This window comes from Pinus tabuliformis, chromosome 4_2 (genome assembly GCF_031772625.1).
Source record: "Pinus tabuliformis cultivar Carrire ecotype Pingquan chromosome 4_2, CPIR1, whole genome shotgun sequence".
Classification (NCBI taxonomy): Eukaryota; Viridiplantae; Streptophyta; class Pinopsida; order Pinales; family Pinaceae; genus Pinus; species Pinus tabuliformis.
In genome coordinates, this window is record NC_142304.1 from 1,109,163,358 (window position 1) to 1,109,187,198 (window position 23,841).

Sequence of the window (23,841 nt, forward strand, 5' to 3'; positions counted from 1 at the left end):
TTGGGTGATGAAAAACAGCAAAGCAGTGGATGAAGAACGCTACCAAGCAAAGTTCTTTAAGCACGATTTCCGTGCTTTGGTTAGCTACTTGGCTAATCTCTTCAACCATGTAGTCTGTGAATGTTTTCCACCACATGAGCACACCACATCATCCATCCAATCCACAAATCAAGTTCCAGCTCAAATCCCAATAACTACAAAACAATCATGGTGGGTCACACGTTCTCGAAGTTGTATGCTAATGTTCTACATAGGAAGCTCTCCAATGACCTTGAGAAGAGACAAATCAGAGCTAGGGGATAGGCACGTTTTCGACCGGCTCATCGGACCATTGACCACATCTTCACCCTTCGCGCTGTGATTGAGGAGGCACGACACTGCTCTTCGAAAGTCTACTATTGTTTCATAGATTTTCGGAAAACTTTTGACTTTGTTCTTAGGGAGGCCTTGCTCCAGAGACTTAGATATATTGGCATCTTTGCAACCCTATTGAACGTTATTATGCGCTTATATGAGTCCATTCTTGGTTGTCTTCACACAGCCCATGGGATGTCTGATTTCATTTGAAGCACTAATGGGGTTAAATAGGGTTGTCCACTGTCCCCTACACTGTTTGGGATCTATATTGATGAGTTGGAAGCATTTCTACACGAGCATTATCCAGGACACTGATCGTTGCCTTCTTCACCAGGTTCCAATATCTATTCTACTCTTTGCTAACGACATGGTCCTCCTCTCCTCATCCCTAGAAGGATTACAGAGGCAGTGGGATGCCTTGGCTCTGTTTTGTGATCATCGACAATTGTCAATCAACCTAGGTAAAACCAAGGTTATGATCTTCAATGGGGTGAAGAAAACTTGGGGTGCAATTCTCAAGGCCTCGCTTCAATTTGCGACGAGTGCTTCAGCCTCGGATCAATAAAGAATATGGATACTTAGCCCTTCTCGAGAGACAGTGCTTTCGACATCACTTCCAGGACATCTCGTCCAAGATGAGCCTCATGGACACCTTGATCCATCCCACATTTCTATATGGCTCAGAGATTTGGGGACCGTCTTTACTTGAGTCATACTGGGCTTCAGCTAAGAAAGTCCAGATTCTTCTTCTCCGCCACATCATTAGGTGCAAATTGACAGTGCCACAACACATCATCCTTGCAGAGTTTGGAGCTCAGCCCTTTCGGCTTGAGACAGTGTTCAAATTGGTTTTATTCTTGCATCATGTCCAGGGCTTGGCAGAGTCAATAAAGAGTAGGGACCGATATCCTTACTTTGCATATTTCTCTTCTGAGACTACTGCTTGGCAGACTCAATAAAGAGTAGGGACCGATATCCTTACTTTGCATATTGCTCTTTTGAGACTACTGCCCGTTCTACTCCCTCAGGCCGAGTCAAGTGTTGGTTTACAAGAGTTTCAAATCTCTTAGTCAGTGGGAATTCAATTGGATCGTCTCCCTCCTTTCCGATATTCCTTAGATGCTCCTTTTACCTACTAGACAGGAGTTGAACAAGATCATCAGGGAGGACATCTACAGGGAATTCGTCCAGGTCACCTGGGTCAATCCTCCAAGAGGGTTGCGCCCAGAGATGGCCTTCTACGCTAAACACTTCTTGGAGTTGAGAGACAGGCTTATTGCTCGACCCCAGTGCACATTTCACCACTAGATGCATGCTCTTTGCATCCCTCTAGGCCAATTCAGTGTAGGTTATCATAGACTTCAGGTAGAGACGAACCACCAAGTGGATAGACTAGACAAATTCTGCCAGGTATGTCATTTACAGGAAGTGGAGACCGAGGTGCACTTCATTCTTGGATGCCCTGTCTACTATGAGATCAAAGAAAGGTTTCATTGCATGTTCAAAGATTCTCAGACCCTCGCCAACTTTTTCAGGTATCCCGATCAGAGATGTTTGGCTCTATATATATTGGAGGCTCTTAGGTTCCGAGCGCATATTCTTCAACCTCCCCACACAAAGGATCACGACATTTTTTAGGGTACTACCTTTAGACAGGGGCACCGAGAGATCGGTTGATACCAGTACGTTACACATATCCAAACTCCAGATCAGAGAGGATCCGTGGGACCTCACCTTGCCACATGAGATCTCAGCGACAATTCGGCCTCAAATTCGTTCCTGGGAGATAGACTAAGTCCTCCAGCATTCAGCAACATGTGAACTCCCCCGGGAAACAATTTAGTGGACACTCTGCACTTGTCATCAGCTCTTCATCGGACCAACAAACTTTGTTGAGTTTCTTCAGTGTTATTGATTCAGCCTCAAATGTTAGAAGAGATGGGTCTAATCCTAGGTTCAGATGTTGATTTACTTCATGCATTATATCTTTTATGGGAGAACCACTCAAATGTTAGAAGAGGTGGGTCTAATCCTAGGGCCGCATGTTGATTTACTTCATGCATTATATCTTTTATAGGAGACAGTTTGGTTCTCCCGATTTGTATATACATCAGCATACTCAACAGTCCCTTTGACCTACTTTATGGTCATTAGTTAGACATAAATATAATTATATTTATCTTATCCACTTTATATGTTCAGTATTAGTCTTCCTCGAGCCCTCCTTTGAAGACAATCTTGCCCCTTTCGCTCTCTACCTTAGATTTATCATCGACTTAATTGGGAGATACAAAGTCCAATTTGATATTCCTAGGGGACAAAAAAAAAAATTCCTCCTTTCTAGAGGATTCATTCTCATGCTGTACTTGGACCAGGGCGTCCTCAAGAGACGGCATAGTTTCATAGTACATTCCCTGATTGGATCCAGAACTGATTTTGAGCTATTACCCTGCCTAAAGGGGGGATTTTCCTGGGGATTTCCTCTTCTTCATATACCATATTTAGTGCCTCGTAGCTCTTACTATTCCCTTTTTTCCCATTACCTTTACTGGTTCCTTCTCCATAGTCTGGGCCAGCCTTTTTCGGAGAGGCTGGCCCTTTTCCTGGGTTACCATTTGGATCTGGTTGTCTCTGCTGATTATTAATTTGTCTGACTTGAGCTCAGATTTTAGGTTGTTGCCACTGATCTCCTTTTTCTGATTGCTTCTAGAGTTCCTTCGCTTTTTTTACAGCTTATTGTAGAGTGACCTATTGATGGCACACTTTGCATTTGAAAAAGAATATGATCATAATCCACCTCTCTGAAAGGAGACCAACTTTCCATGCTTAGTTCTATTGACGCAGATAGCACCTTATCCAGATCCACTTCAATGCAGATTCAAGCGCAAGAGAATAAACCCCTACTGCTCAAGATCGATCAATATATTTACCATTCCAACAGCGCAATGGGAGAAAAAGGAGCTTCACCCACACTGAAACTGTAGACGGCACATTGCTTTCAAGGTTTAAATCTGGGTTCCAAAGATCCAAATATAACCCTGTTGAGGACCCATAAAATATAGGCTGCTTCTGAAGAGCAGGTCTCACTCTTTGTTGTTCTGGAAGAAGGTAAAGACCCTTCCCATAGAAAGCAGATGACAACAAGCCCTGATCATTGGCTTCCAATTTTTCTCAACCAGGGTTCTCACCATTTGCGGGGAAGGCCAAATACCTATGAACTGGCCAATCAGGTCAAACCTGGCTCAACCAACTGCAAGGTTCTGGTTGTTAAGTTTGTTATTTGCAACGTTCTGGTTCTGGTCGTTAAGTTTGTTATTTGCAACGTTCGGTGGTTAAGTCTGTTATTTTAAAGTATTAGAATTTATTTATATATTCAAAAATCTTATTTAGTATAAACATGTGAGTTCATATTATTATTCAGCCTATATTATTATTTTTAAAGTATTAGAATTTATTTATATATTCAAAAATATTATTTAGTAGAAAAATGTGAGTTCATATTATTATTCAGCCTATATTATTATTCAGCCTATAACACTCCAGCATAATATAAAACTTTAAGATTTATTTTCTAAAAAGTGTTAATCATGAATATGTTTTAACAAATATGTATGAATATGTTTTAACAAAGATACAAGTCAGCATGGTGTGAAATCAATCACTAATTTGTGTGTAAGAGTGCAATGGAATGCACATTATCAACCTGTAAAGATAGCAGAACCACATTTTGTGTTTTTTTTACAGGGACCTTTTTCATTCTCATAAGTTGGTCCCAAAACAGAAATGGATTTTGCAACCCCAAAGTTTTTGTTTATATTAGAAGCCACCTGGTAATTTAGAGACTCATTTATATAATACGCCACTATAATTCCATTGTGTGAAACCAATCACCAATTTCTGCAACCCCAAATCTTTTGTTTATATAAAAAGCCACTTCAGTAATTTAGAGCCTCATTTATATAAGACGCCACTATACTTCCATTGTATGAAATCAATCAGCAATTTCTGTGTGGAAGAGTGCAATGGAATGCACAATATCAACCTGTGAAGACAGCAGAACCACATTTTGTGTTTTTTTTACAAGGACATTTTTCATTCTCGTAAGTTGGCCCCAAAACAGAGATGGATTTTGCAACCCCAAAGCTTTTACTTATATTAAAAAGCCACTTCAGTAATTTAGAGACTCATTTATATAAGACGTCACTATAGACATTATCAACCTGTGAAGACAGCAGAACCACATTTTGTGTTTTTACAGGGACCTCTTCATTTTCATAGGTTGGACCCAAAATAGAGACGGATTTTGCAACCCAAGAGTTTTTGTTTATATAAAAAGTCCCTTAAGTAATTTAGAGACTCATTTATATAAGACGCACTATAGTTGTCTAGGGGCTATTTGCAAACCCAAACCCATTCGACACCTATTATAATGGCTCTAAACGCTCAAAAAATTCCAATTACTCAATACATAATAAAAACCGAAACACCCTTCTAGCAATACTTAAGGAAATTTCATTTGTATGTATATACTGTAAACATTACAAGAGCAGCCATTGTAAGCACCAGAAAACAAAAAAACACTGAAAATGTCAATAGTATACATTATAAAAAAAATTTACTGAGAACACCATATGAGCGTAGTAGGACTGTACATGTACAGTTTAAATGCTGCAAATACCTTCTACTGATTTTCCTACCTAAAGAAGCAAATGAATAGCAACCCACTGTCAAATAGCATCCGTCAGAGTAACTATGACAATAGCCTCACTGGGAAAATTTCAATATCTTCCCTAGCTCTGTACATGTTTCATCATCCAGATTGATTTTGCAGAGGCTTCAGCTAATGCAAATTGAATCATCAACTTATCACAGTTCAGACAAAAACTAGGAAGCATTAAAGCCTATGAATACTAATGATTGTTTTTGCAGAGTCTTTAGCTCTGCACATTCAACCTTCAGTTCAACACAGTTCAGAAAAAATTTAGCAAGCATCAAACCCTACGATATAGTAATGACTGCTATTAAAAACAAAAATAAGAAAATTAAAAATGACTGCTATTGCAGAGGCATCGACTAATGCATTTTCAACCATCAGTTTAACTCAGTTCCCGCAAAAAACTAGGAAGCATTAAACCCTACAACAGACCGATGATTGCTTTTGAAGAGACTTCAGCTAATGCACATTTAACAATCAATTTAACACAGTTAAAAACAAGAATTAGGAAACATCAAACCCTACTATTACGAATGAATGATTGCATTTGCAGAGGCTTCGGCAAAAGCACATTGAACCATTAATTCAACACAGTTCAGACAAAATTAGCAGGCATTATACCCTACTATATACTAATGTCGACTAGTTTCTGACATAATCCAATACGATGCTGTTCACCTTGACCAAATATATATTATAAAGAGCCAAAACAACCCTTAAAATTGCTGAGGCAACAGCCTACAGAACACGGATTGAAGATGTACACCTCACGAAGTGCGGGAGAGTCCAACAAACACAATAAGCTTTCAGCATCTTCCCTTGAAAATTACCACTTACGAACCCCTGCAACCCCAATTGCGAAAACTAAAAATCCGCAATGCTAAAACACTATTGCCCTTCGAAACAATCACTTCCGAAACCCTAAAACACATTAAGTTAAAGCACTACTGCCCTATAAATTATCACTTCCGAACACGAAAACCCTAATGCTCCTTAAGACGTCGTTGCGCTTAAACCCTAATGCTCCTATATACAGGCGCTTCCGCTAAAACCCTATGCATGTTCTCGTCGAGTTTTTGTCGCAATGCACTAGCGTGGTATGCAACAAAAAAAAAAAAAAAAGAGTTTTATTGATTGCGATTTTTTGGACTTTTAAGTTTTTGGTGGCAAATTTTAAGGTGAAATCTTGATTTGTGTTATTTAAACTGGTTTTTTCACTAAATTGTATATATGAATTCAGTTCCTTAAAAAACCTCTAGAGCACTTGGATTGTGCAAGAGCTATCCATCAAACTTGTGATTTCAATAAATTACTATTGTATAATTACTATTGTATTTTAGAGAAATTAGACTAAAAAAACCCACTAGAAAATTTTCCAAAAAATCATACTAAAAACAAAAAAAATGTAACAAAATATTAAAAAAAAAAAAAATAATAATAATAATAATTAAAATAAAATTTATTTTAGCTAAAAATATAATCAAAAACATTTTTTCATTTAATCAAAACAATAATGAGTATCGTCATGGATGATCATTGTAACCAAAATTGTGAAGAAAGAAGAAAGAAAAAATTATTCTAATGTCCATGAGGCTAAAGATATCCTATGGCACAGATTGCTTCTTCATTTGCTTGATGTATTTGGCGTTTTTTCTGTGAAGCTTCAAAATAAATGCTCCCAGCTTTTCGACAAACCCCTCGCTAAATAGATTATCCCAAGCGCTAACTGCCAACATATCTGCATAATTTTCCCAGTTTATTTTGAAGGCCTCACATTCTAAAATGAAATGTTTTTCTATTTCCACTTTTTCGGAAGAACAAAAAATGCATACTCTTTCTTCCCACATTTCTTTTGGCCTTTTCCAGCGCCCTATTTCACAACGGAGTTTATGAGAATTAATCCTTAATTGAGCAATAAGAATTTTGGCTCTCCAAGAGATATTGGTCTTTATGTATGCTTTTGGTTGATGACTATGAATGGGATTAAACACTTCAATATAGTACGTTTTCTTTCTTCGTAGCTCCTTATCCCAAGTAAACTTGTGGAACTTCTCCATAACAAAAGTTTTTATCTCTTTGTTGTTTATGGGACACGCATTCAAGCAAATACCCCTTTACTAAACCATTTGTTATTTTGTTGCATCCAAGTATTTTTTCTCTTGCACAATCTGTCATTAAAGACAGCCTTATGTCATCTACCCTCTTCCATTTGCTCATTTCTTTAAATACCTTATAACTCGCACCATAGTAATTGCTCAATAGGAGCAGTGCCTGTTTCACTTAACAATATAGCATAAGGAACTGCACTTTTAATCTTGAATTTGTTTGTAATCAAATGCTTCTGAATTTTCTCAATTTGTCTCCACTACATGTCGGATGTACTACTGGCCCATAGTTCACAACCATAGAGAATCACCGGAATCACTAGAAACCCAAAAAGAGTTTGAGTGGTTTTCCAGTCTCATAACTCTGCCTCCCTACACCTATTTTGAAAAGCATAAAATGCTTTCCAACCCCCCAAAGTTCTTTTCTTTCTACAACTATTCCAGCTTAGATTTTTGTTGAAGTCAATTTCAAGATATTTGTAATCCGCAACTTCTTCATAATGTTTGTTGCCTTCAAAGTAGAACTTATGTTGGTTATGTTTTCTTTTCTTAGAGAAACCACTACTTTCGTTTTGTTGATATTGACTTGCATCCCCACACTTCTACAAAAATGCTCAAGGGATAATAAGTGCTCTTGCAAACCAAGAGCCAAGTTAGCAAGTAGATTAAGGTCATCTGCATACAAAAGAAGCCTTATAACAAACTTGCCCAAATAGATACCATCACCCCCTTGCGAATTTAATCACTCCTCAAACTTGTCAATATATAAACCAAAAAGGGTAGGGGACTGTGGGCAACCTTGTTTGACCCCGATATCGCTTCTGAAACTTTCAAAAATGTCTACTGATGTTCTAATTTTGACTTTCACCTCTTCATACAGCCTATGCATAGTTGCTTGCAAATGTTTAGGAACCCCAAGTTGTGCTAAAGCTTATCCCTAGGAACCGAGTCAAACGCTTTTTTGAAATCAACAAAGCAACAAAAGACTTCTTCTTTTTTCTCCCAAACTTTTTCAATGATGTGCCTTCAAGTTATATAATGATCAACTATGTAATGTTTAGGTCTAAAACTTGCTTGCCCTTTAGCATGCTTATCTCTTTCTTCTACCCACTTGCTAATTTTGTTTTTTAGCGTGCTTCCAAATAGCTTTGCAAACAAAGGATTTATCATGATGGTCCTATAATTAGAAGGATTATTGACCTCATCGCTCTTGAAAAGAGGTATTTCTAGACTAGTTGTCCAATCTGTGGGGAGCCCTTGTTGTATGATGTTGTTGAAAATTTTTGTAATGTGAGGTACAAGAATTTTTGAGCCCCACTTTAGATATTCTGCTTGGAGTTCAGCGAAGTCTTTTGCTTTTCCAACACTCAACTTCTTGATACCCATCTCTACCTCTTGCACCATGAAGAGTTTAGTATCAGTATTGACCAAGGGGGGAGGGTCACCCTTGGGATCCTGCTCATAGAGTTGTCTTGCATAGTCAAACCATTTAGAAGTTGTAATACTATTTCTAGTTTGTATCTTTTTCGGTTGGAGCTCCTTCCAAAATAATTTGGCATTTTTTTTCCCAAGGAAGATTAGTTCTTTCCTCCTTGAAACCATGAAATCGGTCTTTTTCTTACTTAATAACTGCTTGTAAGCTTTGAGCTTTATGTTATCCTTGTTTGACTCTTTCCACATTCTCCTTGCCTTTTTGCATTCCTCGTCAAACCAAGCATTAACCGGAAAGTAATTTGTTTCAGACTTCTTAATTTTTTCTATTTTGCACTTTGCAAGTGTGCATTGAATTAAATGTGTTAATTCATGGCTATGAAGGTTGTGAATTGTGATTTTCTCCTTCTCGAAGAGCCTCTTTAGCATCATTTTGAAGGTATTACATTTCTCTTGGGTCAAAAGAATTCTGCCCTGTGGGGGGTTTTGCTGGACATGTTGAATTCTTTACTCTGGTTGTTTCTTTCAAGCCCAAGAGAAACATAAATAAATTGGCTTGTGATCTAATTTTAATTCCCACAGCTGATCTCCAATCAAGACTTCCTCCATTTTCTCACATAAACCATGCGAACAAATTACATAATCTACTACACTTGCTCCATAGTAAGTATTGCAAGTGAAATTACCGATCTTTGCCCATCTAGTCAAGCCATTACAAATGACTAAATCAAAGGCCCCACATAAAGTAAGGTATTGTTCACCAAAGAGATTGCAGCCCTTGTCCTTTGAAATTATTTCCCATTGATGATTACTCTCTTCTATAAGCCAAATAGGGTCGCAATCATCTTTACAACAAAGAATGCTAGCTTGCTCACTTGCAGTCCTAGCATTGAAATCACCCACTATAAGGACTTCACCTAGCTGCAAATATGTTGCAATATCCGCTTTTAAGGCTGCAAATGGATCTTTGTGGTCAAGCCCTCTACCTTTGTAGATTTTTTAAACTTGCGGCGCAAAATAGCATGCTACAACTCTGATGTATTTTCCATTTTCTGATATTTTAAATCAAATGAATTGCTTATTTGAGTCTTCTTTTTCTAACTGAATGAGACGACCTTCTTTCTCCCTTACTAAAACCATGATACCCCTATACCCTTTGCCATTCCCTGTTGCCTTGTTCTACATGACCATCTTTCAGTATCCTTCAAACAGAGGTGTCTTGCACCCTTCATGCTCATGTGTTTCTATGAGGCAAATTATGTCTCTATCTTCCACAATAGGCCCTAACCCAGGTCCTTGTCTCCATGGGTAACCTCTGCAGTTCCAACAAACTAATCTTAAGGAAACCTAGGTATGACTTGATTGCTATTTATTTTGACATGCAAGACTCACATTTGAGTCTTTGTCCCTGCTTTCCCATACTGACCTTGCTTCCTGATTTCCTGTTGAAGAGTTTGTTGCCTCTTCTTTATTACCATCTTGCTGCTCTATTTTGGAAGGAGGTCCAAATCATGCTATCACAACTTTGCCTTTATAAATCCATGCTCTCTTGCCTTCATCTCTTGCTGCCCTAACCTTTAACATTTCCTCCCTTCTTTCCTCCTATTGTTTTACAGTTAAATCTTCTTCTAGGAAAAAACGAGAACCCCTCAAGAGATGTTTCTTGCTTAGAATGATATATTTATCACGCAAGCTAGGCATGATGACTTTTATGGGCCTGGCTCTCTCCCCATTAAACTTACCCACCCTCCATGCTTGACATATTTTTCTTTACCATAGCAACTTGTCTTTCAAGAATTCTCTTGCAAGGTGATGCAGGGTTACCCCCACACATACCTACATTAAGCATAAATATGCATAACTACATTTGTCCCAGGTATTTGACTCACAAAGTAGTCAAATATTCAACCATACATGGTTAAGGCCCTTTTAGCCATAGTTTCTTTTATATCGGAACCAATCACCCCGCTTAAACCTCTTATCAAGACTATTTAACCCTTAGTATACTTAATATAAGACTTTATTAAAGCCTTCCTTCTAATTCCTTCTATCGGGAATTAAAACCCTCTTCAATCCTTTATAAAACCCATAAGCCCGCATATATATCAACCTTTCCCTCTTAAACATTGGTTAATTTATATATTTACACATAAAACCTTTATTCGACACTATTCCTTATAAAACCATTTACAAAGGAAAACCCCGCATTTCAAACCTTTTTCCGGCCTCTACACAGTTATCGAGATTGTACCTTTATCGCAATTGCAATCGGATTCCCTGCGGCTTCTTTAACATTGGCTCTATCGCATTCGATATGCGAACACATAACTTTTCCGGAATACACAGGAAACCCGCTCTGAACACAGATAGTGGATTTCAAATATTCTACATTCGCCACCATAACTCCATCGGCTCTGCTCCTTCGTATTAACTCTTCCACTGCTTCGATTGCCCATCCTTCGATTCCTCCGATCTTCGACTCAATCTCAGTCGTCCATTTCATTCGTTGATCCAACGACCATTGGTGCATCGCTAATTGGCGTATCAGCATTCCATCGCATTGTCCCTTGACTGCTCCTATATGTGATTAGCGATTAGATCTGGGCTGTTGATCTATACTATCAATCTGACGAATCTAGAATCCATCGCATTATCGCAATCGCTCTCCTCTATCATCGGACCTCTTCCACTTCAAACCGTTGATCCGATCAGTTCTGTGGACCTGATAAGGGTATAAACAACTCTTTATAATATTTCAAGTCCAGTTTTCAGACTCGGACTATGTTTTGCGTCGATTTCCAATGTAAATTGGATTTTGGCTTGTGGGACTTAGATTGTGTAATAAACTCCGTCGATGCAATATTTCGCCTTGCTCCTTAGCAAAATCATCTGGACCGTTGATCTTCCAGATCCAACAGCTGCTAAGCATTGATATTTCACTTCACACTTCTCCCTTTTACTTAGTTTTTACACTAAGTCTTCAGTTCCTCTGTGGTTTGCACCTCTTCTTCAAAGGTTTCGATTCCTTCACTGGTTCCACTATGACTCCCTCCTGAGCTTGATTTCTGTGATTTTAATCACTGACTCTGGGCTTAATTGATCTTTCGAATGGATTCAAAGATCCATCATGACCTGCTTGTCTCGTTCTTCTCCTCTGTACTCCGCTTCGACTCTGCCTGCAACCTCTATTATAGAACCTACGAGTTCACACAGTAATCAATCAATAAACACATGATTAACACATTTGCCCACTCAAAATCGAATTCCTCTGTATATAAACATATAAACAGTTGGTTACATAACGAGATTCTCTGTCTCGTGGCCTGATCTTCTGCTATCAGTGGCCTCCTTTTAGCTCTGCCTGTAGGCTTACATATATGCCAGTGAGTTCTGTTGAACTCATCCTAGTTTGACTTCTAGATCTATTGAACCGACTCCTAGATCCTCTCTATCCTCTATGCCCACTTCCAATCTCTATTTAATTCCTAAAAGCTCTGTCTCGTCCCTTGAATCATGAACCATTCTAAGAGTCCTAATTGACTTCTGATTCTTGTCATTTATTCACCACTCAGGGTCTCATTTATTTGAGAGCATTTACAACTTCCTCCATTATCTAATTAAATCACTTAAAGGCCTAAATATTGCATTAACTTGAGACTTAGGAAACTACTTCTCTAAAGTTACATGACCCCCTATGTCTACTTCATTACAATGATTTTCTCTTGGGTTGAATGCTCCTACATCACAAGGTCAAGGGTACATTCATTTTTCCCATAGTCTTTCACCCCTTTAATAATTATGCTTGCTGCCCTATTATGTCTTTCCTTGCCTTCTCTATCTTGCTTGTTGTCAACCTAAATGTTTGTTTCTCCTTCCTTATTAGCAAAATTGCTAATAACTTGAGCCCAAGTTTTGGAAACTTTGGTGGAATCTCACTTCCTTTCTTCTTTTGCTTTCTCTTCATGGTTGTCTATTTAGGCAATCATTTTTCCTTTATCCTAGGATGATTTCGCATTCACCACCTCTGTACTTTCCACTACAGATACTCCCTTATCACAACGATTATATGATCTCTCCATTAATTGTGACATTAAATATTTAAATATGGTTAATATAAAATTATAATATTAATTTATGTTTTAGAATTCAAGGTTTTCTAATTCCTAGATTCATAACACATAATAATGATGATAATTCTTTTGGATTAATTACAATATTGTTTTAGGGGCCAACGTTTCCAATCTTTATTTGTGGTTCATTATCAAAATATGGATGGAGGCCTAATTGAATACCGAATAAATAATGTGGAGATGCTTCAAAGAATATTGAAGATGAATATTAGAAATTCAATAAATTCTAAAAAATAATAATTTAATAAATTCTAAATAGTCAACTTTAATAATTCAAAAAACATAAAATAAAATAAAATAAAAAGTAAAGAATTTCAAATATGAAATTAATTTAGAAAAAATATAATAGAAATAATTATTGAAGTGGAAAAAATAAAACGAAATAAGTCATCATTACAAGGGAAAGAAAATACCTAAAAATAAAATAGATAAATTAACTAATTAAGCAAAGTCTTTGGGTAGAAATCAAATAAGAGAAATTTTTGGCCTATGTGTTACGAACCAACAAGCGTGGTTCATCATCAGGAGCATATGAACCACACTTGTTAGTTCGAAACGTGTCGGCCAAAAATTTCTCTTATGTGATTTCTATCGAAAGACTTTGCTTAATTCGTTATGGATCATAGAAGCCCAAATACATAAATTAATTAATTATTTAGTTAATTAAAATAGAGTCAAACAAATAATATTCAATTAAAATTTCTCTTCTCTCAACACGTCCGATACCCACATCTCCGGCTATTCGGTGGAGTTCGCACAGAGATCGGAGCTTTCAACGTGAGAAATCATCTTCGAGGAAGTCATGGATACCGGTGTGAAATTGGCAGTTGTGGTGAAAGTAATTGGCCGTACTGGATCAAGAGGTCAAGTTACACAGGTCCGAGTAAAATTTTTGGATGATCAGAATCGACTGATCATGAGGAATGTAAAAGGACCTGTCAGAGAGGGTGATGTCCTTACTTTGCTAGAATCTGAAAGGGAAGCAAGGAGATTGCGCTGATTATGTTGTTTAGATTATAACATTGGACTTAAAGTGAGACGGGAATAACTTATATTGTTGTGTTCTGTTTCTACATTATCTTGTAGTGTAGTGTTTGCTATTGTTTTCGACGCAAAGGGATCAAGGAGTGAGGCTATAAATGATCTGTGATATGTAATCAAGAATTTTACAATTAAAGTATGAAGCCTGTCATACTTGATGGGGAATCGGAACAGTAACTGTTTATTTTTGCATCCGGAATGAAATTCAAATATCAATACTGAAGATCTTCTGTGAAGATGTTATTTATGCGAGTGAAAATATGCGATTCACATTATATATATATATTAGTTAATTAAATTGGTTTCTCGTTGTAATTAACTAAAATTTAATTTAATTATTATTTGTTTGACTCTTTTAATTAACTAATTAATTCACATATATATATATGTGTGTGTGTGTGTGTGTGTATTTTCTGACTTATTTCATTTTAATTTTTTCCATTTCAATAATTTTTTCTATTATATTTTTCTAATTTGATTTCATATTTGAAATTCTTTAGTTTTGTATTTGTATATTTTTTCTTTTCTTATGTTTTTTGACTTATTGATGTTGCCTATCTAAAATTTAGTAAACTATTATTCTATTGTTTTTCACTGAATGTTGTTGAATTTCTAACATTCATTTTCAATATTCTATGAAGCTTTAGGCCTCCATCCATGTCTTGATGATGAACCACAATTGAGGGTTCAAAACATTGACCCCTCATCCATGTCTTGGTGATGAAGCACACTTGAGGGTTCAAAATGTTGACCCCTAAAACAATATTGTGTTAAACATTTAATGTCATGATTAATGGAAAAAATCATTTATTCATCATGAGAAGGGAGTGGTATTTTTTATTATTTTCATAAATGTTGTTGGACTAATCACCACACCTCTAGTCTCAATTGTATGGGCTAGCCACCTTAGAAATTTGAGACTAACCACCCACTCAAGTTGATGTTGTCAAACTTAAGTTGATCTTGTCAATTAGAAGTTTATTAATACTTATGTGTTTTGATGTAATGGAAAACCTTTACATGACATCAGAACATTGGTTGTTTTAACAAAACTATGATTTGTTGTCATTGTCTACCCTTCGCTAGGAACCTCTATTGTTTAATGCCTCCACACCTTTGTGTCTAAGAATTTCTACATTGTACAACATGCTCAAACAATCTAGTATTTTTGGTTGTGTTTTTCCCTCTCTCTTGCATGGCATTGCATGCCTAGGGTTTTCCTAACTGAGCTTTGTCCACAACTACATAAGTTTCATCAAACAACACCCACAACGTACACTTGGAATAGCACCCATAACTTATCCTCAACTTCCATTGCCAATGCCTTATGAAATTCAAACACACGACTTGTCCAACTTGTCTACAATGAACATTCTTTAACTACAATGAACATTCTTTAATGTTCAATTTTCTTTGAGAGACAATATGCTTTCACAACTTTAGGGTGGGGTTTTAAGCAAATGAATTGAAGGCCAAAAAATGGTTACCATTTGGTGACTTCAAATTATTCCCACATTATATGACTTCGAACATTGAAGGAGCAGGATATTATTTATGGCATTGCATTGACTACATCATCCTAACAAATTGGGATTCATCTCAATCTTGATATACAAATGATGTTATTGTTCTTTGTGGAGGTTTACAAAATGTTTAGACTTACTTAGGGTATTTAGGAGCCAATTGTTGAAAGGGACATAATATTTTCTTCAATGGTTCATTAAAATGATCTCAAATATGCATGAGGTTCAATTAGGTCAGTTGGACGCCAAGAGACATAGTGGCAAGTTAGTTTATATGTTCTAGCTTCTAACCTTTGTAATATTGTTGGAGGAGGTGACAAATTTAATTGGAACTAATGTCATTTAGTGAAGCCTCTAAAAGCTTGAGAAGCCCAACCAGAGCAAATGGTTGTCGAGAATGAGAAATTGTCTTCTATGATCCAAAAACAACAGAATTGACTATTTGCTCAATTTCTTCAAAAATTAACTAAGGTTGCTTTTTAAGTGAATTAATAAGGAAAATGGATTTTTATGTGCCTTAAACTTAAAAACTTGAAATCTGAAATCAACCATGAACAACAAAAATAAGAAGCAAACACAACAAATTTGATGACGAAGTTCGTTCGTCCTGCACTACATCTTCGGGTCTGCTTCCAATGGGCGTCTGATATATTGAAAATGCTCATAAAATCTCTTTATATCAAAATTCACCATTTTGGAATATGCTCACATGCATCAATGGCTAATGTCAACTGATAAGCTTCAGCCTCAACTTTCCAGCACAACTTTCAGATTACAAAAAGGCCCAATATTGGCTGAGATATCCCTTAAAAGGAATTTACAGGCACTGTCAAAAAAATACATAATACACTCCTTATATCTCCCTTGGCCATGACGCATTGGTATAGTCCTTTATAATACCCACGGGAGGTTCCGGGGTCAAATCCGCGGGACTCCCGGGATTTTCTTGGCAACGACATATATTAACATAGTATATGATTGTTTGTATTGAGATACCCCGCACTACATATATCAAATGGCTATTAACAAAGTGTTAACAATAGTCTGGTGGTGCACTACATATATCAAATGGCTATTAACAAAGTGTTAACAATAGTCTGGTGGTGCACTACATATATCAAATGGCTATTAACAAAGTGTTAACAATAGTCTGGTGGTGATAGGGTTCGACCATATTTAACATATGGTTTGTAACATGGTTTTAACAATAGACTACAAATATATATTAATCTTCTATGTGATGTTTGGTTATAACAAGTGTTAACTTTGGTATATGGGTTATATCATATGGTTTGACTGTGCGCTGAGTTTAGAGCATATTTGGATCGACGTTAAAACAAACTTGGGTTTTGGTGGGCCTACCAGATATGACGAGCTCTGCCAATCCTTTCCCACCATATTCATATAACAATTGTTTAAATATAACATTGTGCCCTTTGCATACTAAGTCATGTCGTGGTCTGTTGGTAAGATTTTGGGTTGTCGGCCTGGTGGTCGCGGGTTCGACGCACGAGAATCTCAACTGTTGGTTTGACTTGTGGGTGCGCCACCTGTTGCCACGTGCCCTTCTCTCATGCTGCCACTTGCCTGCCTTGGCACTACCACTTGGCATGCTCCGGTTTTCCTTTTCTTGCATGTTTGGACAAAACTTTAGAACGCATTTTCTCCCTCATACGGAGGCCATTTTGAAAACTGAATATACCATCAGAATCAGCACGACGAGCTCTTCGACTTGGTGCTGATTTCATTAGCATCTAAGATTGATAAATTTTGAGCATTTTGAGGATCCTCCTAGATCATTCCTCTCCATTGGAAGCTTTTGGACCACCAAAAGTTTGGTTTTAAGCAGATATGAGGTGAGGATATTGTTCCCTCACCCTTTTCATCCACCTTGCTTTGATTAGATTCATGTGTTTGAGTCCCACTCGAAGATACTCTGCATCTCCTCACCTGGAAGTGCAGACCTTCCTATCTAAGATGGTATCTTCCTATAACTCAGTGATACATTCATGTGCAAAATCATCTATTGTTGGAATTTGAGCAGTTTCCTCTTAATCCATGGTTCATTGGAGGTTCATACAACTTCAATTTATCAACATTTACAACTGAATATATGTGCATGTATGGAGGCAAATTCAACCGAAATGCATTGTTCCCAATCTTTTCAACAATTTTAAAAGGACCATATCTTATAGGTTTCAAATTTTTACCTTCACCTTTCATCATTTCTTTGTTGATGTATAGTCATACTTGATCACCAACTTGGAAGTGATGATCCATCCGATGCTTGTCATGACGAATTTTGCATTTGACTTGTCTTTTCTCCAATTGACATTGCACTGCTTCATGAATCTTTTTAATTCTTTGAATGAACTTGATTGCTTTGTCGGCATCTCCATGTCCATCCTCCTTAGCTTCTTCACCAAACATAAATTCCATTGGTGATTTTGGCAGGTATCCATAACATGTTTCAAAAGGAGATTTGCTAGTAGAAGAGTGCAAGGCCCAATTGTAAGCATGTTGGACATAATGTAAGGATTCATCCCACAACTTAGGATGTTTGCTACAATAACCTCTGAGAAGATGTACCATTGTTTTATTCACCACCTCTGTTTTCCCATCGGTTTGTGGATGAAAAGTTGTGCTCTTTTTCAACTTAGTGTCCATGAGTCCCCACAAAGTGGACCAAAACTCTCCCAGAAAGCGAGAGTCCCGATCTGAAATTATAGAAGTAGGCAACCCAAAATGAACCCATACATTTTGAAAGAACATTTGTGCAATCTGTTCAGCAATAACTTGTTTTTTACATGGAACAAGAATACACATTTTGCTAAATCTATCAACCACAACATATAAATAATCATGCCCTTTTCTAGACATTGGAAGCCCTCCTACAAAATCCATAGATATACTTTCCCATGGTCGAGAAGGAACTGGAAGTGGCATATACAAACCTAACTTTCTATTGTTTGGTTTGCTTGTTGAACACATGACACAACCTTTTATGTATTTAGTAACTATTTCATTCATTCGAGGCCAATAGCAAAACGTTTATTATTGTGCCATTGTCTTACCTACACCAAAATGCCCTAAAACACGAGAAGAATGTGCTTCCCTAATGACATGCGCTCTTTCTCCCTGTTGTATGCATAACTTGCCAAGATGGTACAATAACTTGTCATGAACATGATAATTCACTTCTTCCACCTAAACACCATGAGTTAGTGATTCATAAACATCCTTGAAATCAATATCTTCAGCATATTGTTCTACGTAACTTTCATATGCTAAAGAACTATTTTGCAGAATAACTAAAGCATTCAAAGAAGGTCTTGATAACATATTGGATACTTTATTGGTGGTACCTTTCTTATATTTGATTACTAAATGAAATTGTTGCAAAAACCCCATCCATCTATAATTTTGAGACTGTTGCAACTTAGTCTGTGATTGAAGGTACTGAAGTCGCTGATGATCTATATGAATCATAGTTTCTTTGCCCATTAAATAATGTTTCCATTTTTTAACACTTTCCATTAATGCATACAATTATTTATCATGAGTTGGATAGTTAGCAACTAATTTAGAAAATGTTTCTGAATGAAAACAAATAGGCTTTCCTTTTTGTAATAACATTACACCCATTCCATACCCACTAGCATCAATTTCTATTTCAAATGGTTGTTGAAGGTATGGCAAAGCTAAGATTGGAGCTGTAACAATTTTCTACTTTAAAGTATCAAATGTTTTTTGTTTTTTTTCCTCCCCTCTGGAAGGAAACTTTAGAACTTGTTAAAGCACGAGAAATGAGAAATAAACTTCCTCCAGTACTGAAATGCACCCAAGAAACTTCTAACTTTCGTCACATTTTGAGGTTTTGGCCACTTAATAATTACATCAATTTTAGTTGGATCTATTTTTAGTTGACCTCCTCCAACTATGTAACCAAGATATACTAAGGAAGTTTTTTCAAATTCACATTTAGAGAGTTTGAGATACAGTTTCTCTTTTTGCAACACATCAAAAACTTGCTTAACATGCTCTACGTGTTATTCCCAACTTGAACTGAAAATAAGAATATCATCAAGATAGACTATGGAAAACTTATAATAAAAGGACAAAAATCATCATCCATCACTCTCATAAAACTTGTTGGAGCATTACATAACCCAAATGGCATAACCAACCATTCAAAAAGCCCCTGTCTAGTCTTAAATGCAGTTTTCCATATATCATTCTCTGCAATACGAATCTAATGATAACCACTTCTTAAATCCAATTTTATAAGTTACACATCATTCTCTAAATGATCAAGCAAATCATCGATTCTAGGAAGAGGATACCTGTTCTTGATGGTGATTTTATTTAAGGCTCTAAAATCAATACACATTCTCCAAGTTCCATCTTTCTTTGGGACTAATATGATCAGTGATCCACATGGATAAGAACTAGGTTGAATAAAGCCTTTATCAACCAATTCCTGAATTTGTTTCTTAATCTCTTCATTTTCTATGACTGACATATGATACATGCCAATGTTCAGAAAAGGGCCACCAGATTGTAGTTGAATCTCATGTTGTATTTCTAGTTTTAGAGGTAAAATTTTTGTCCTTTAAATAATTCTTTATAAGAATCTACTATTTCAACCAATTTTCCCTTACAATGAGGATCACACACTTGAAAAGCATCATACTTATCTTTAGGTTGTTCTTTAACAATCATGAGAATAAACTTTTTACTTGAATTTATTAACCTTTTCATCTGACTGACATTGATTAAATCCAAGTTTGTCTTAATTTTGTGTGCCCTGACAATGTATTTAATTCCATCTTTAAAGAGACGATACTTATTCTCCTTTCTATGAAATATGGCATCTCGATCATAAAGATATGGACTACCCAACACAACTCCACATATATCCAAAGGAATCACATCTAATTCAACTTCATTAACAAAATTAGTTGTAATTGCAAACCTTAATCGACATTGTTTTGTGACTTGCATCTGAGAATTTTCTTTCAACCATCCTAAGGGGTAAGGTTTTGGACGATTCTTAGTTTCCAACCCTAATTTCCTTACTAGTTCCTCATATATTAGATTTTCTTGTGATCCACTATCAAATAATGTGTCTATCTTAGTGTGCTTGGATATGGTCCTTATGTGATACAATCCAACTCTCTTATTTTCTTCAATCACACTATTAGCTTTTGAAGAAGATACAGAACAAGTAGAACTATAGCTAGTTTCAGAAGGAATACATGTCAAACCCATAGTGGTAATCCTCTTTTCATCACCGGATTCAGATCCCAAATCTTGTTGGACTGCAACATTAGCTTTCATTTCACCCTTCTTCTTAAGGAACTTCTTTGGTTTAAGTTCAGGATGAAGCTTCCAACATTTGGAGTCTTCATGTCCAACCCTCTGACAATGAGTACAAGTAGGCCTTTCTCCTTCCTTCTTTGTTGTTGTCAATTTCTTCCCTTTCAACTTACTCTTTCCCTTGCCTTCTTTGGAATATTTGTTCTCTGAATGCTTGAATGGTTTCTTTGAAAAGTTTGACTGAAAAGGTTTGCCACTTGATTCAATATGAATGGCTTGTATACACACTTCATCAAATTCAGTTGGATTAAACATGAGAAAAGTATGTCTCAAATAAGAATGTAAACTTCCAATATACTTCAACAAAGTTTACCGTGTGTTTAATGGAACATTAAGTGTTAATGCCTTTTTCCTGAATTCCTATGTAAACTCTTGCACACTTTGCCCTTTACCTTGCCTTAAATGTTGCCAATCCATTACAACATGTTGCATATATCCTAAAGGATAGAATTGCTTTCTAAGAGCTTTAACAAACTTAGGCCATGAAGAGATAAGTTTATCTTATTGCTTCAAGTCTAATTGAGTTTTACTTTCCCACCAAATCAATGTTGTTCCTCCCATTCTAAGTGTAGCTAACTGAATTTTTGCAGATTCATCAACAACATTTTGAGTTCTACAATACACCTCAATTTTCTTATAACTTTTTAGGATTCATTTCACCATTATATATTGGCAACTCAAAAAGGGAGATTTCTTTGGTTTCTTTTGTGAGTTTGAATCTGAACTCAAATGATAAGAGAATAAATAAGAATAAGATGAAGATGGAGGAGAAGGAGGTTCATTACCATCAACTTTTTCCTTTCCCTTTTTATCTTTTGTACCTTTAGAAGATGAAGTTGCATCTCTCTTCTTATTATCTTCATGAAGCTCTGCAATCATCCTTTGCATATCAAGGAACAATTGTTGATATTTCTCCTCTCCAACGACCTTTGTTTTAGAAGCTTCTCCTTCATTTGGCTCTCCCATCTTCAACTTTTGAGAGACTTTCCTCTTTCCAATCCCTCGATTTATCTTCTCAAGTTTCCCTTCTCCACATCGCAAGATCTAGTCAACATTCACATTGGCAAATGTCCTGCTTATACATGATCAACCTTACTCTGATACCAAAATATGATCCAAAAACAACAGAATTGACTATTTGCTCAATTTCTTCAAATATTAACTAAGGTTGCTTTTTAAGTGAATTAATAAGGAAAATGGACTTTTATGTGCCTTAAACTTAAAAAAATTGAAATTTGAAATCAACCATGAACAACAAAAATAAGAAGAAAACACGGCAAATTTGATGACAGAGTTTGTCCCTCCTAGACTACATCTTCGGGTCCGCTTCCAATGGGTGCCTGATGTATTGAAAATGCTCATAAAGTCTCTTTACATCAAAATTCACCATTCTATAATTTTCTCATATGCATCAATGGCTAATGTCAACTGATAGGCCTTAGCCTCAGCTTTCCAACGCAACTTTCAGATTACAAAAAGGCCCAATATTGGCCGAGATATGCCTCAAAAGGCATTTACAGGCACTTTCAAAACAATTACATAATACACTCCTTATATCTCTCTTAGCCATGGCGCATTGGTATAGTATTTTATAATACCCAAGGGAGGTTCATGGGTCAAATCCACGGGACTCAAGGGATTTTCTTGGCAATGACATATATTAACATAGTATATGATTGTTTGTATTGATATACCTCGCGCCACATATATCAAATGGTTATTAAGAAAGTGTTAATAATAGTTCGACGATGATAGGCCTCAACCATATTTAACATATGGTTTGTAGCATAGTTTTAACAATAGACTATGGATATATATTACTCTTCTGCGTGACATTTGGTTATAACAAGTGTTAACTTTGGTAAATGGGTTATATCATATGGTTTGACTGTGCGTCGAGTTTAGAGCATGGCGTTAAAACAAAATTGGGGTTTGGCGAGCCTGCCAGATATGGTGGGCTCTGCCAACCCTTTCCCACCATATTCATATAACAATTGTTTAAATATAACATTGCACCCTTTGTATAACAAGTCATGTCGTGGTCTATTGGTAAGATTTTGGGTTGTTTGCCCGGTGTTCGCGGGTTTGACCCACAAGAATCTTGGTTGTTGGTTAGACTTGTGGGTGCGCCACCTGCTGCGATGTGCCCTTCTCTCATGCTGCCACTTTTCCTGCTCTGGAGCTGCCACTTGTCCTGCTCTGGGACTACCACTTGGCCTGCTCTTGTTTTCCTTTTTTCCCTGTTTGGACAACACTTTAGAACACATTTTCTCCCTCATATGGAGGCCATTTTGAAAACCGAATATACCATCGAAATCAGTGCGACGAGCTCTTTGACTTGGTGCTAGTTTCATGAGCATATGAGACTGATAATTTTTTATTTTTTAAGGATCTTCCTGGATCATTCCACCATTAGAACCCTAAGTGGAAAGAAGCATTTCATAGGTAAAGCGGGTAGGCAAAATTGTGGAAAATATAATCTTCATAGTGTTATTTGTGGCAAGATTAGACATGAGGTAGAGACTTATCAGATTCCATGGAAGAAGATCAAGGAAAAGAATAAACAAAAGGAAGGAAATGATGGAGCCCGTAAACTTGCTTAGTCTATCATTACTTATTGTAATATTGGCATAAATGAAGATTTGTTCAAAACTTCATTTATCTCTTGAGAGATGCCTAGTTGGTTGACAATGTTGTAACTTGCCACAATACATTTTATATTTCGTTGAAGAATTGAATGAAAATTTTGAAGGTGCAGTAAAATTTGTCGATGGTTCTAATATTAAACCGATGGGAGGTGGCACCATTAGGCTCAATTTTTTTGGATTCTTGGATTTGTTTATATGATGTTCTTTATCTTCTTGATTTGCGAAGGAAATTGTTCTCTTGTGCATGCCTAACATCAAGGACCATTTTGTTTACATGTTCAATGGGAATTTTGAAATAAGGTGTTCTAAAAACATGGTCATCATGATAAGATGAGAGAATGACAAATTTTTGAAGTTGAAAGGGACATCTACACAGACATGAAATTATACATACCTTTCTTAGCGTGATGAAGTACAGTACTCTTTGAACTAAAAATAGAGGGGAACATGTTCCATTAAGTTTAAAAGTTGTCTTTGCTAGCATGGATTCAAACTACAAATAATTGTTCCATC

At 36.5% G+C, this 23,841-nt stretch overlaps 1 pseudogene; it reads left to right on the plus strand.

Moving 5' to 3' along the window:
* Positions 1-13,455: 13,455 nt before the first annotated feature.
* LOC149173552 (small ribosomal subunit protein eS28 pseudogene) lies at positions 13,456-13,822 on the plus strand (annotated as a pseudogene).
* The last annotated feature ends 10,019 nt before the right edge of the window (positions 13,823-23,841 follow it).